The 14736-nt window shown below is 41.7% G+C and overlaps 1 protein-coding gene across 19 annotated transcripts in view; it reads right to left on the bottom strand.

The window, feature by feature from the left end:
• The window catches only part of DIP2B (disco interacting protein 2 homolog B), a 257070-nt gene that overhangs the window by 131713 nt on the left and 110621 nt on the right, over positions 1-14736 (bottom strand). The gene's annotated exons all lie outside the window — the stretch shown is intronic.

Raw genomic sequence — 14736 nt, 5'->3', positions numbered from 1 at the left:
AAGTGGCAAGAAATGGACTTGATACTAAGGAAACGGGAATAGATGGATGAGTAGAGAGCAGGGTTAAAAGGAACAGGAAATGCAGAGAAACAAGAGGAAGTTAAGGGAGAAAGAGTGATTTAAAGCTGAGGGATGAAAGATATGTGGGGAGGTGACATGACAGAGCACTGCTTTCTGAAAAAGAACGTTTTAAAATAAGAGATAACTTTATTTACCGTGAAGCCTTACATAGAACCTAATATATAAAACAGGAAAAAAAGTCAAATTGTGGCATAAAAAGTACTTTAAACATTCAAAATTTTAATATTCACTTATGAGGGGAAAAAAGCATGTTTGATGGATACAAATTTGCAATCAAGGGTGAGAAATGTCAGGTGCTGTTGGCCTCAGCCTCCAATGCTGCAGTGGATGGTGGAGAGGAAGCAGGGATCACTGAAAAGGGCTAGAGCAGAACACTGCACTGCAGCAAGTTCACCCTTGCTAGGAGAATGCGTTGTCAGGAACCAAAACTAAAAACCAGAAGGAGTAGATGTTGCTCCAGTGCTACCACAGAGATCTGGGTAAGAGTAAGTAGTAACTTGAATTAAAGATAGTGGTAGAAGGGATGAACGAAGTGAATGAATTAAGAGGAATACCACAGGATTTGCTGACTGGTTGAAAGTAGGAGCTGGGTGCAGTGGCTCATGCCTGTAATCCCAGCACTTCAGTAGGTCGAGGCGGGTGGATCAGACAAGGTCAGGAGTTCAAGACCAACCTGGCCAACACAGTGAAATCCTGTCTCTACTAAAAATACAAAAAATTAGCTGGGTGTGGTGGTGCATGTCTGTAATCCCAGCTACTCAGGAGACTGAGGCAGAAGAATTGCTTGAACCCAGGAGGTGGAGGTTGCAGTGAGCCGCGATCGCGCCACTGCACTCCAGCCTGGGTGACAGAGCAAGACTGTCTCAGGAAAAAAGAAAGAAAGTAGGGTGGAGCTGGTTTCTTGTTTGAGGTGTGTGTTTGGTGTGTTTGGTGAGGTCAAAGAAAAGAGTTAAGCTTAGGACAGGCCTGTGGGACGCACAAGAAGAGACAGCTAATCAACAGTTGGTTTTATGGATCTAGAACTCAGGAAAGAGAGATTTGGAATCATTGGGATACAGTTGAAAAATAAAATGATACAATCCTCTTAATTTGCAAGTTTCTATCAAAATTGATTCAGCAGCTGTACTCCTAAGAATTTATTCAATGATAATATTCACACACGTGCACAAAAATCAGTAAGTATCCTGTGCTCTATTGTTTACAGTAAAAAAACAAACTGGCAGCAATCTACATGCTTATATTATAGACCATCTATATCAGTGGCTTTCAACTAGGAGAGTTTTGTCCCCCAAGAGACATGTGACAATGTTGGGAAACATTTTTGTCACCATGGTAGAATAGGTGCTACTGGCATCTAGGGGATAGAGGCAAGGGATGCTGCTAACATCCTGCAATGTCCTACAACAAAGATTTATCCAGCCCAAATGCCAATAGTGCTGAGAATGAAAAACCCTAATCTATGTAATAATGTGCAAGTAATCCAAATATATTGCCACGGGAGATGTAATACATTATGTGTAAAAGGCAAGCTGCAGAACACTAGGTATAACATAATATGATTCTGTAAAAAATTAAAATTTTGTTTAAAAAAAGTAAGAGCTGTGTTTGCATATATACAGAAAATAATCTGGAAGGCTATATACTAAATTGTTTATCCTTGGGTGATTTTCACGGGGTGTGTGTGTGTGTGTGTGTGTGTGTGTGTGTGTGTAGATACATATATTTTGGAGGCAGGGTCTCCCTCTATCACCCAGGCCGGAGGGAGTGTAGTGTTGTGATCATAGCTCACGGCAAACCTCAAATTCCTGGACTCAAGGGACCTTCACCTCAGCCTCCCAAGTGGCTGGGACTATAGCCATGTGCCACCATGCCTGGCTAGTTTTTAAATTTTTTCTCAAGACAGAATCTCGCTTTGTTGTCCGGGCTGGTCTTGAACTCCTGGGTTCAAGCAATCCTCTTGCCTTGGCCTCCCAAAGTGCTAGAATTACAGGTATGAGCCACACCTGGCCTGTTTTATATACTTTAGTAGAGTTCAATTTTTTAAAAAATAAACCTGATTTATATAAACTCAAAAGTACACATTTTTCTAAGAATGAATGGTCCATAGGTGTATATTTGCTAACAAGATGGTTTACGCAGTACATTCAATTTTAAGAATAATATTTTTGATAGGTCATCAGATGGGGGGAAAAAAAGAAAAGAAAAATAGCTGGGTGCGGTGGCTCACGCCTGTAATCCCAGCACTTTGGGAGGCCGAGGCAGGCAGATCACCTGAGGTCAGGAGTTCAAGACCAGCCTGGCCAACATGGTGAAACCCCGTCTCTGCTAAAAATACAAAAATTAGCTGGGACACGTGGTGGCACGTGCCTGTAGTCTCAGCTACTTGGGAGGCTGAGGCAGGAGAATAGCTTGAACTCAGGAAGCAGAGGTTACTGCGATGAGCCGAGATCACGCCATTATACGCCAGCCTAGGCAACAAGAGTGAAACTCTGTCTCCAAAAAAAAAAAAAAAAAAAGAATAATGTGTTTGCACACATGTAAAATTTTTTTTCTATGTATGCACTAGAAAAATGTGCATGTTTACACACCAAAATATTAACAGTGGTTAGTTATGGCTTGCAAGATTATGAAGTGGTTTTATAGTTTCTTTTCCTTCTTTCCTTTTTGCTCTTATTTCTAATTTTTCTACAATGAACATTATTTCAAGAAACAATAAATATTTTAAAACTTCAATCATGACTACTTACTACACTATACAAATTTAATCGCAATGGTCCTTCATCTGTTTCCCTAGTGAAATACAGAAACTGTGAATTTTTGTTAAAAAAAAATTAATTAAACCTTTTCAAATTAGCCAACTCAAGACTTTGGGGAATTTCAAACAGTACATACAGCTAACAGGGGTAGAGAAGCCTACTAAGGAAACCGTCATTAGAAACAGGAAACCATGTCTTTTATTGTAAAAGAAATACTAGAGCATTCTCCTGTTCCATTCCCCACTCACAAGATCCCCTACCTCCACCCCCTACCCTGGCACAAAGGCCACTTCTGATGGCTCAGAACACATCTGGCAAAGTGACAAAGTGAAAGGCCTTTAAAAAGCTTTCTTCAGTGCTTAAGTCTCAGTCAGGCACTGTCAGTAAATGATCGTGGGACAATCTGTTAGATTTGGCATCCTGGACGTTAATCAACTACTAACCACCTCAGGTTTTGAAAGAGGTCAATCAAGAGAGTCTAGTTCAGCCAATTAGCTCCATCAGATCCACAAACGAGCAAAGAAGTTAAGGAGACCTGGAAGAAGCTGAGCTGCAGTGAGAATGTGAGGACTACGACGCTAGGCCAACAGTAACTTTAAAATGCCCTCCCCCTTTTCTGACTACAAGACCCTGCTCAAAAGTCACCCCTCTGTGGTGCCTTCCACTACTTCCTCCTAGTGCGCCTACAAATCTGCATACATGTCTGTGATAGCACTTAGCACACCACTGGTATTTTAATTATGTGTTTACACCCCATGTCTCCCTGCTAGACTGTGCACTTGAGGGCAGGGATTGTGTCTTGTTCATCGCTGTAGCCCGCCCACAGCCTGGCACAATAGACGCTTGTTGAACGAGTGACTGAATGAATTAATAAAATGGAGGCAGTGAGAGAACAATAAATCAAAGAGACATGTGTACTTGGGTGGAAAACTAGAAATGGGAGAAAAAGAGATCTTTAGCAAGAGCTGAAAGGCTCAGGGAATGGAATTTAGTGGACCAGAAGTTTACTAAAACTTGACAGCTAGACCTTAAAGGTGAACAAAAAAGCAATGCTTGGACTGCCTGAAGAGAGGAACAGTATATAAATCACAAGGCACTAAAAGCTAGAGAACTCCAAGCCAGAATATAGATACATCCCTTAGCTAGAGGGCAAGACCAGACAGAAAGAATTCAGTGAGAATCTGTTATTTCACATTTCTGTGGTTGCCACCTATAGTCCGTGCTCTTAAATCATCCTCACCACCTGTACGTACACAGATTTTGCTGCACTACAGCGATGTCTTCCAACCTTGTCCAATTTTTAAGATTCTCCCAAGGAACTTGCAAAAACACAAATTCCCAGACCCCTCCCATGGAGACTCTGATGCACTAAGTCTGAATTAAGATCCAGAAATCTCTACTTCTAACAAGCATCTTCCAATGAGTCCTAAAGCCAGGCAAGTTTGGAAATTGCTGCAGTGAGGAATCCTGTCCGGGGTATGCTGGATGGTTCTGCAGACTGAATGTGAGGAGGGAACTGATTGGGAGGAGGGGGAAGAATGTTGGCTGGGCTATCCAGCCTCAAGGGAGAGCATGGAACCTCTGGAGTTCAGACACTGAGTCACACCACAGGCTTTCCTACTCAGAACAGACTTTTTGCCATCTGGCATATAGAACAAGAAGGAGAATCATAATGATGCCTATATAAAATTTGCATTAAAATGGCGTATGTCTAAGGTAAACCTGTTGTTCAAGTTTTTTTGAGAAATAAACAAATACAGGGAGGATTAGCCTTCTCCTCCCACTAGAGTAACGTCTTTTGTCGAGGTGCCTGCAGCGCTTGGCAGGAGTGGAGGCAGGCACAGAGCCTTGTATGAAGACACTGACCTAAACCAACAAGAGACTGGTCGTGGCAAGTCTGGGACCCACACACTGTGAGACTGTCCAGCTGCATCAGAATTACCACAGTCTTCAACAGCCAGCAGCAGACATACAGAAAGACACATGTGTGAGACTGAGTATAAAGGACATATGTTTCCAACTTCTCTCCTCACCATGAAAATAGCTTGGCACAAGTGGCCCACAAATCATCTTCAAGTTGATTGAGAGAGGGCTGTGAGAAGGTGTTCGTGAGCCTGCCAGCCACCCAAGCCTCCTAAAAGCCACAAGGTGGTAAGGAGAACAGTCGCATAAGTAGTGAGCAGTTAGGTGTGTATTTACACCAGGGAGTTGGGTGACAGCGTGCTGTGGTGAAGCTCAAGGGTCTGAGCTAGACAGAACCACATTTGAGGCAAAAGGACTCTTGACAAGTTTTATTTCTTGATAAATCTGTTTTTTCTTTTTCTAAGACAGGCTCTCACTCTGTCACCCAGGCTGGAGTGCAGTGGCACGATCATGGCTCACTTGTGGGCTCAAGTGACCCTCCTGCCTCAGCCTCCTGAGTGGCTGGGACCAGATGGGCGTGCTATCACAACCAGCTAATTTTTAAAAAGTTTTTTTTTATAGAGACAAGGGTCTCACTATTTCCCAGGCTGGTCTCAAACTCCTGGGCTCAAGCAATCCTCCTGCCTTGGCCTCCCAAAGTGTTGGGATTACAGGTGTGAGCTAATGTACTCAGCAGAGCCTCAGTTTCTACATTTGTTAAATGGGGAAGAGTCTCTCCCTTGCAAAGTTTTCACTGTGATTTAAAATATAGGGTCTGGACTACAGAAAATAACATCAACAAACATTGACTAAAAGCCTACCCTACTGGCCAAGTGGGGGTAGGGGTAGACAATTATGTCACAGAGAAGAGGCAGAGGCAAACAAACATGACTAACACTCCATAATTAAGCGCCATGGGAGACATGCACACAAATGCAGCACCTTCTGGAACCCAGAAGGTAGCACTGCAATCTTGGCCAGAGTAGGGAAAGAAATGCTTTACAGAGCAGACATTTGGTTTGGGTCTGGCTTTTCATTCTCTTATCAGAAAGGTGATATAAATTCCTAATGATACAGTCACTTAGTCGTTTGCTAGTTTTACTCTGCTGCTGACTGGCTCTGCATAGGCAGAACCATGTTTGGTAGTTGTTCAGGATTCCTATCTCCCAGAGAAATGGGGCAATGCTAAGTAACTTTCGTTTATGACCTTGTGCAGTACCTTGAGCAATTAGGGGCTAAATAACACAACATCTGAAAAATTCTGGAGGGTCATCAAGTCATATGTATAACTTTTTCTGTTGGGAACAATCTTAATGGACAGACAGCAAGGGTTACAGCTGCAGCCATAAACTTCCTGCCCCAGTGGAAATAAAAGAGCATGTGCCATGCAACCCTGCTTCAAAGTCACAGCTATGCAATCAGGGGTGATGATGGAGGGTGGGGGGGACTTTGGGAAGGAAAGAAAAGCATTTTTGAGCACTGAATGGATGCTATGCAGGTCACTAAGCAAAGACAAATAAAATAGTATCTTCGCCTTCAAGGAGTTCCCAGTCTAAACAAATATTGCCATAAAAGTGCAAGTGCTACACTCAAGATTATGTGCAAAGTCCCATGGCAGCAAGGAGAGAATGGTAACGAAAATTATAATACTCGAAAAGAACATATAAGTAGGCCGGGCGCAGTGGCTCACGCCTGTAATCCCAGCACTTTGGGAGGCCGAGGCGGTGGATCACCTGAGGTCGGGAGTTCGAGACCAGCCTGACCAACATGGAGAAACTCCGTCTCTACTAAAAATACAAAATTAGCTGGGCGCAGTGGCACATGCCTATAATCCCAGCTACTAGGGAGGCTGAGGCAGGAGAATTGCTTGAACCTGGGAGGCGGAGGTTGTGGTGAGCCGAGATCGTGCCATTGCACTCCAGCCTGGGCAACAAGAGTGAAACTCCGCCTCAAAAAAAAAAAAAAAAAAAAGAACATATAAGTAAAATAACACCTATCAAGGGCCTCCTATGTATCAGTCTCTGTTCCAAGAGCCTCACAACAGCCCTATCAGGTGATATTATCATCATTTTTCTCATTTTATAGGTGAGGACAGTGAGGCACAGAAGTTTAAGCAATTTGCCTACAGTCACACCTAGTAAGTGCTGTGATAAGGATCTGAATCCAGGCAGAATTGGCTCCAGAGCCCCTGCTCTTAAACACTACCATATATTCATTTTTAGAGAGACGCTCCAAATTCTACTTCAGAAAGATTGAGAAGACATCACAAAAGTTGCTCTTGGGTTAGGTCTTGAAAGGATGACCATCAGGAGAGATAGACACTGAGGGTGAAGGCACAGTTTATCAAACCCAGAGTTTGGAAAAGAGTGGCATGCTTGGAACAACAGATATAGAAGCTGTAATTTCAATCACTGATGAACAGAGATGGACCTACTGCTGCTCCTGCAGCCTAAGCTGAGGCAGGACTTGGCCATTTGTGCCTCACCACAAAATCCTCAGACACTTGACATTGAGGGTTGATAGTCGCCTCATGGGCCCATCAATTTACTTCACTCTTCAAAAAATGGCACTATATAACACCACCACCAATCTAACTTTTCGAAACATTCTTTTAAATTTTTTTATTTTTTATTCTTTAACTTTTCAAAACATTCTGATATCAATTCATTTGATTTGGCTGAAAACCTTCTTCAATAAATGGAAAAGGCATTACCTTCATGAGAACAAGAAACTGAGATGTGAAAATATACATGTCCTGCCTAAGCTAGACTAGAATCTCTGCCTTTTTCTTACTGTTCTTTGTCCGTTGCTATTTGTAGGTGGCCCCTAAATCAGATGCAATTTTAAAAAATAAAACCTGTTGTCCATAAATAAACAACATAAGCAATTATCATGAATCACTTCAAAATACAGATGACATTCCAAAATGTATTAACAATTCTTCTGCTCCTCAACAGGACCCTGGCTGAACTGTCTCTTTTAATCTCTTTCATCTTTTTTTTTTTTTTTTTTTTTGAAACGCAATCTCTCTCTGTTGCCCAGGCTGGAGTGCAGTGGTGCAATCTTGGATCACTGAAACCTCCACCTCCGGGGTTCAAGAGTTCTCCTGCCTCAGCTTCCCAAGTAGCTGGGACTACAGGCAAGTGTCACTACTCCCAGCTAATTTTTATCTTTTTAGTAAAGACAGGGTTTCATCATGTTGGCCAGGCTGGTCTCCAACTCCTGACCTCAAGTGATCCACCTGCCTTGGCCTCCCAAAGTGCTAAGAATATAGGCATGAGCGACTGCACCCGACCCCTTTCATCTTTTAAACCAGACAGCCAACTACGGAAACTGTGTCCAATTGGTGTTTTTAAAATAGCAAAAAAAATCATTACACATCATTACTAAATATTCATTTACATAGAATGTGGCCGTTCTGTTTTGTTAAGGAGTAATTAGGAGAGAAATAAATGAGACACTAAAATAAAACTTATAAAGAGTCAACATCTTCAAATCTATACCTGAATCTAATCATCCTATTCTATCCTTTACATGTAAATTTCAGACCAGGAAGGTGGTTCGTGTTGGCTATGGCTGGAGATGGGGAATAAGATTAGGGTTATCACTACTCATACATGAGGGGTACAAGTAGACGAATAAAGAGAAAGAGATAAAAATATAGCCGAGAATGTGAATGAGGGCAATCTTAAAGCAAAGCTGAAAAAGGCAGAGGATGTGAATACTATCCAGGACATGCTGGCTAGAAGATAAAAATTTCATTATTATATTTTATCATGTTCTCCTCACAATGATAATTCCATCCAATGCAACATACATAGCAGCCGCCCATCTTCAAATATCCTCTTTCCAGAGGTGATCTAGAAAGGCTCACAAACATACGAAATGAAGCTCACAGTCATACAAAACAAGGACCTTAACCCTTAAACCAGCTCCTGGCCTCTGTCTTCCCCTATTTTTCTTGCTGTATCTTATTGAAAGTGTCCAACGGGATTCCAAAGAATTTGCAACCTTGAATTATTTTAAAACCTCTCTGGAGTTTCCTTCTACACAGAGGTAGAATTAATCTTATGATGAAAACAGTAAAAAGATACAACATTTTCATAGTTTAGCCAGAAATAAAGCTCTGTTAAACTACTTCAATCTGTTGAAAGAAGATGAAAATTTTTATCTAATTTTTTTTTTGGAATAAAATCAGTGGTTCTCAAAGTCTTCAACGGGCAGTCTGTAAAAGCTATAGTTTTAACTCAACCTTGCTAATCTTACACACAATTTTTCAAGGAAATTAACTTCAAGACATTCAAATTTCCATTCTCATTAGATATCCTCTCACCTCATTTAGGACAATGACTAGACATTTTCCATGTCAAGAACTAGAGAATAAGCACAGACTGCTTTCTCCGCAAACATATACTATAGAATTGCTTTGGCTGCACAGCCCTGTTTTCTAGGTCAAACATATGTGACTTCTTACAAATGGTATTTCACCTAAGGCACTAAGCAAGTTCAAACAAAAAGCAACAAAGTAAAACACTTAAAACACTGAGAAACTGATCTGTAAGTCTCATCATCAGGTGCTGGTTAAATTAATCCATCTAATGCAAAAGGTATGTTTATTTGTCCACTTAGAAAAACCATGCCTGCAAATAAGACGTTTGCTATACATAATGACCTGAAGGTTTCAAAGGGACAGGTGGAATCCAGGGGATGGTTCAGTCCATAGAAAAAGCACAGGTTCTAGCATGAAACAGATCTGGGTTTGAATGCTGAGTCTGCCATTTACTTACTTCTTGACAAGTTACTTAACAACTTTGTGCCTTAGCTTCCTAATAGGTAAAACTGGAATAACTTCTACCTTGAGTGTTTATGATGAGTCTTCAATGAGAGAATGAATGCAAAAGTCCCTGGCACACAGCACATACTCAACTTGTTTTAGTTGACAACTCCCCAGCCCCAACCCCACCCTTAAGTCCTAAGAATAACTACCTTTAAAAGGATTATCTAGAAAATTATGGGTTGTTAAATTCTCTCTTAAAAAAATAAGACAGAATGCATCAAGTATCACTGAAGTTGCTTCACGGTGCTAGACTCAGATCATGGTACTAGACTCAGCACTAAGAGCCAACAAAGTTAGTGCCTTTGGATGCTAAGGGCCTAAAAGAAGGAAAACTGATGTCTCAAACAGGAGTATACAAATATCTAAACCAGAAATGAGCAGAAATCAGTTAAAATGCATATATGTAAATGTATGTAAATAAACCATGCCATTATGCACAAAACAGTGCTACGTGCATCTAATTACAAATGTTGCCAAACTTTCAGAAAAAAAAAAAAATGGCAAGGGGAAGAAAAGTAATTTCATTATGGCTTCTTCTTTCCCCCTTTATCTTGGTAATTTTTCTCTAAAGATTAGAAAACCATTTCTAGCGTTAACAGCTAGTTATTTTCCAACTATTCTGCTTTTATTCTTGTATCAATTGGAGCAATTTTTTTAAAACCAGGCAATAAGTAATAGCATCTATACCAATCACTGAATCTGAATTAAATGGTGCATGTGCCAGGCAATCTTTATCAATAGTCTAGATAAAATTAACAGTGATCAAAATCTAAGTATGTCCTTTGGCAGGCACAAAAAAAGTGAAAACTTTTAAAGAGATGAAGAATTTTGTTGGTAGCCAATTCATACTGCTCTGGAAACCAAAGATGTACAGGGAAAAACACAAGTAAGGAGAGTACTGCCACTGCCACAGCATGGGGATCGCAAAAGCAGGTTGCCTAGGCCAGAGTGGAAGAGGGTTTTTCCAATGAGGCAGTAAACATCACCATTCTGTGTTTGGCATAAGTTTATAAATATGTGTTCAAGCCCCAGTGTCCAAAGACTTAGGTTTTCCTCCCCATTTTGTTACAAACTATTTATCTGACACTGAGCAAGCCACTATATGTGTCTGGTCCTCAGTCTCTTCATCTGTAGGAATAAGGATCTCATGGGCTCTAAGGCTGCTTCAGCTCAATGTTGGATGAATGCCATTTGTCTGGCACTGTTACATATGGCAAGTCAAAAACAAGGGAAGATATCCAGCAGGCAACAGGAGAGAGAAACTCTAGAATGGATATATAGATTTTAGAACCATCAAGCGTAGGAGGTGGTAGCTGAAGCCTTGGGTGTGAATGATATCACCCAGAAGGAATGCAGCATGAGAGAAGAAGGCAGCCAGAAAAGGAATCCTGGGGTAAACTAACATTTAAAGAACAGGCAGAGGAAATGGAGACTGTGCTGACACACAGTGGGGAGACCACGAGGGAATGAGGAAAATGGAGGCAGAGAGAAGATGAGTGTACACTGTCACAAATATAAAATAAGGATCAAAAAATAACTACGGGATTTGGCAGGTAGATCATCAGTGGCCCAGTTAAGAACACTTTTAAAGGAACAGTGAAGGAAGAAAACAGATTATTTAGGACACTGAAGAATGAGTAAGAGGTGAAATGACAGCAATAGATTTCCTTCTTTCAATGTTTTGTTAAAAAGGGAATGAGATATGGGGTAGTATTACAGAAGGCTAGAGTCAAAGCAGGTGAGTTTTTCTTTTCTTTTTCTTAAAGATGGACAAATATGTAAGTTACAAAGAAAGCTATTAGAAAGATACTGATTCCACCAACAAACACTAAGAACTTCCTACATACAAGGCACCACTTTAGTGGGACATGGGTCCAACATTTATAGGCATAGGGATGAAGTTTATAGTTTCTCCCAGCATGGAGAAACATCTGAGAAGAATTCCATAATTAATGATTTAATTACAAGTTTGATAAGGGTTAGTGTTGTCAGTGGTTAGGGCCAGGGCTTCTCAACCTGTGCTGGGAATATGGTATCTGCGCTGATGCTTTATGGGTGTGGAAATGTTAATACTCAGTCCCTTGGGGCAGTTTAGCCGAGCTTCAGGGAACTGAAAGTCTTGAGCCAGTCACCTCAAACAGGCAGTCTTTTTACCCCACTGTATTGAACAAATATTATCATTTTCCGTGTTTATCAGGATGTATCAAAGGTTTAAAGCACTGTAGGACTTTAGAGATACCTTTTCTCTAAGAAAAAGGGTAAAGATGGGTAGGCAGGTACAGGTGTTGGAGCACTGGGAGTGAGGACAGAAGATGACAGGGCTCTGGCTTAACAACCTCTAAATTTCTTTCTGCACAGGAGTCAGAGTAAATGTTTTCTTGTTTATTTTCCCCTCTACATTCATTCACTGCTTAGTTCATTCTGGGCACCATTCATCTAAGCATCCACATACATTAATCCATGTAGTCCTCAAAACAATCCCATGGAGAGTATTATGAGTCTCAGTTTCCAGGTGGGAAAGTGAGACACAGGGAAATTAACTGACCTGCACAAGGACACAACACTGTGAGAGCCAGCTTCAAAGCAGATGGTCTGGCTCCAGCATCCAAACTCTTACCTACCTCTCAGTGCTGCCTCTCTAAGGTCTTTGCTGACAGGAATGAAGAGGTAGAAGAGAGGGTTTGGGTAAAGATATTCAGAGTAGCCACTACAGGAATGGGAGGCACATGCTCTGAAGTTAATATAGATTGTAGCTCCAACTCCACCAGTTATAGACCAGTTATGAGACTGAAAAACTTAACTTCCCTAAGCCTCAATTTCTTCAACTGTAAAACAAAGATAACAGAACCTACACGTTATTATAAAGATTAAAAGAGATAATATATGCAAAGTTCTTAGCTCCTAGCATAGAGTAAGCACTCAATGACATTTGCTACTCTAATGGCAGAGGAAGTTAACTAAATAAATTTACACTGTACCAGGCAGTGCTGAGAGTTAAGGGAGGTGGGAGAACATTATTGTTTTTAGTTATGTTCCACAGTTTAGTGACTGTCTCCAGCAGTGCCTGGGAGAAGGCTGATGGTTTGAATAACGTATAGCTGGGGTGTAACAGGAAAACAGGATGGAAGGAAGCAATGATCCAGGCTAGCAAGTATTTATTAATCAGTAATCAACCAATCAGCAATAAATACTGTTGAATAAATAATTTGCAGTATATCAGCCTAATTTCTATAACTTTTCAAAGTTACTATGGGAAAGGCTGGGTGTGGTGGCTCACGCCTGTAATCCCAAGACTTTGGTGGGCTGAGGCAGGAAGATCACTTGAGGCCAGGAGTTCAAGACAACCCTGGCCAACGTGGTGAAACCCCATCTCTAATAAAAATACAAAAATTAGCCGGGCGTGGTGGTGCACACCTGTAATCTCAGCTACTCGGGAGGCTGAGGCAGGAGAATCACTTGAGCCCAGGAGACAGAGGTTGCAGTGAGCCAAGATGGCACCACTGCACTCCAGCCTGGGTGGACAGAGCGAGACCGTACCCCTAACAAAAAAAAAAGTTACTATGAAAAATATACTCAGAATTCATCTTGGGATGGCAGAAGATGTCACCCTCAAGAAGAAATAACAGGATTCCAAAAGGAAAGAATGCTGAAAGAAATCACGGAAGGGCCCTCAGGAGGGTGTAAAGGTTCCTCCTAGGCTAATTCTCCTTGCCTATTTCCCAATCTGCTCTTCTTTTTGAGACAGGATCTCACCCTGTGGCCCAGGCTGGAGTGCAGTCGTGCAATCACAGCTCACTGCAGCCTTGACCCATTCCCATCTCAGCCTCCCGAGGAGCTGGGACTATAGGTGCATGCCACAATGCGCTGCTAATTTTTTGTAGAGACAGGGTGCCACCCACCTCAGCCTCCCAAAGTGCTGAGATCACACATGTGAGCCACCTCCCCTGGCCAAGATATCTGCTTTTCTTTTTTTTTTTTCTTCTTTTTTAGAGGCGGGGTCTTGGATTCAAGCAATCTTCCTGCCTTGGCTTCCTAAAGTCCTGGGATTATAGGCAAGAGCCGCCACACCTGGCCTGTTATCTGCTTTTCTTTTCTTACTTTGTACCTAGACATAAAGACAAAAGCAATGACAAGTGATCAAGAATATAGAAGACTGTAAAGAAAATGCTAAAACTGAAGTTTTCTTGGGCATTTCTTCCTAAAAGCCCAAGGGAGGGGCAGAAACTAAATAAATTATTGCTGGTCCAGGGAATGGCTTTGGGGGACATGGTGGTGGTGGAAGTTCAGGGGTGAAAGAGCGACTGAAGGGCTCTAGTACTGGGGGTAGGTGAAAAGAAGAGAATAAAACCACTGGAGGCAGTGGTGGGGAGGGAAAGGGAGCTCCCAAACCCACTGGGTCCACTCTGGATCGTACAGTCAACAAAGACAGCCAGCTGCTGCTTCTGGTTCCTCTTTTCCTGGCAAAATTTTAAGTAACTAGCTGGTGGTCACTATTTTTAAAGATTAAATAAAAACAACCCACGCCCCTCAATGCAGCCTCAGCAAAAGAATAAATGTTAAACGTTAATAACACTCTTAGGAATAGAGGCTCAAGGAAGGGTGGAAAAGCAACCAAAAAGAATAAAAATGATCTTGCAGCTATAAATTTGTAACAGAAAGCTGTCCAGGGCATTTTAGTAGTACAAGAGCTAATATCCTTTAGCAGGCAAGAAAGCACTTAAAATAGAGTGAAACAAAGAACTATGATGAACTGCTTAAGGATTCTTATAAATGATTTGCAATTTTATAAACACCAATCCACCAAAGTTTAGGAGATAAAACTTTTGGCCTGGCGGATATACAATACTTTCTCTCTTTAATCTGCGTGCCTATTGTCCCCCTAAAGATATTAACGTTGGCCAAGCATGGTGGCTCACGCCTGTAATCCCAGCACTTTAGGAGGTCAAGGCGGATGGATCACAAGGTCAGAAATTCAAGACCAGCCTGGCCAAGATGGTGGAACCCATCTCTACTAAAAATACAAAAAAATTAGCCGGGTGTGGTGGCAGGCGCCTGTAATCCCAGCTACTCGGGAGGCTGAGGCAGAGAATTGCTTGAACCTGGGAGGCGGAGGTTGCAGGGAGCCGAGATCATGCCACTGCACTCCAGCCTAGATGACAG

The sequence above is a fragment of the Macaca fascicularis genome, chromosome 11 (assembly GCF_037993035.2).
Source record: "Macaca fascicularis isolate 582-1 chromosome 11, T2T-MFA8v1.1".
In the NCBI taxonomy this organism is placed as follows: Eukaryota; Metazoa; Chordata; class Mammalia; order Primates; family Cercopithecidae; genus Macaca; species Macaca fascicularis.
This window is presented reverse-complemented; position numbering and strand designations above follow the sequence as displayed.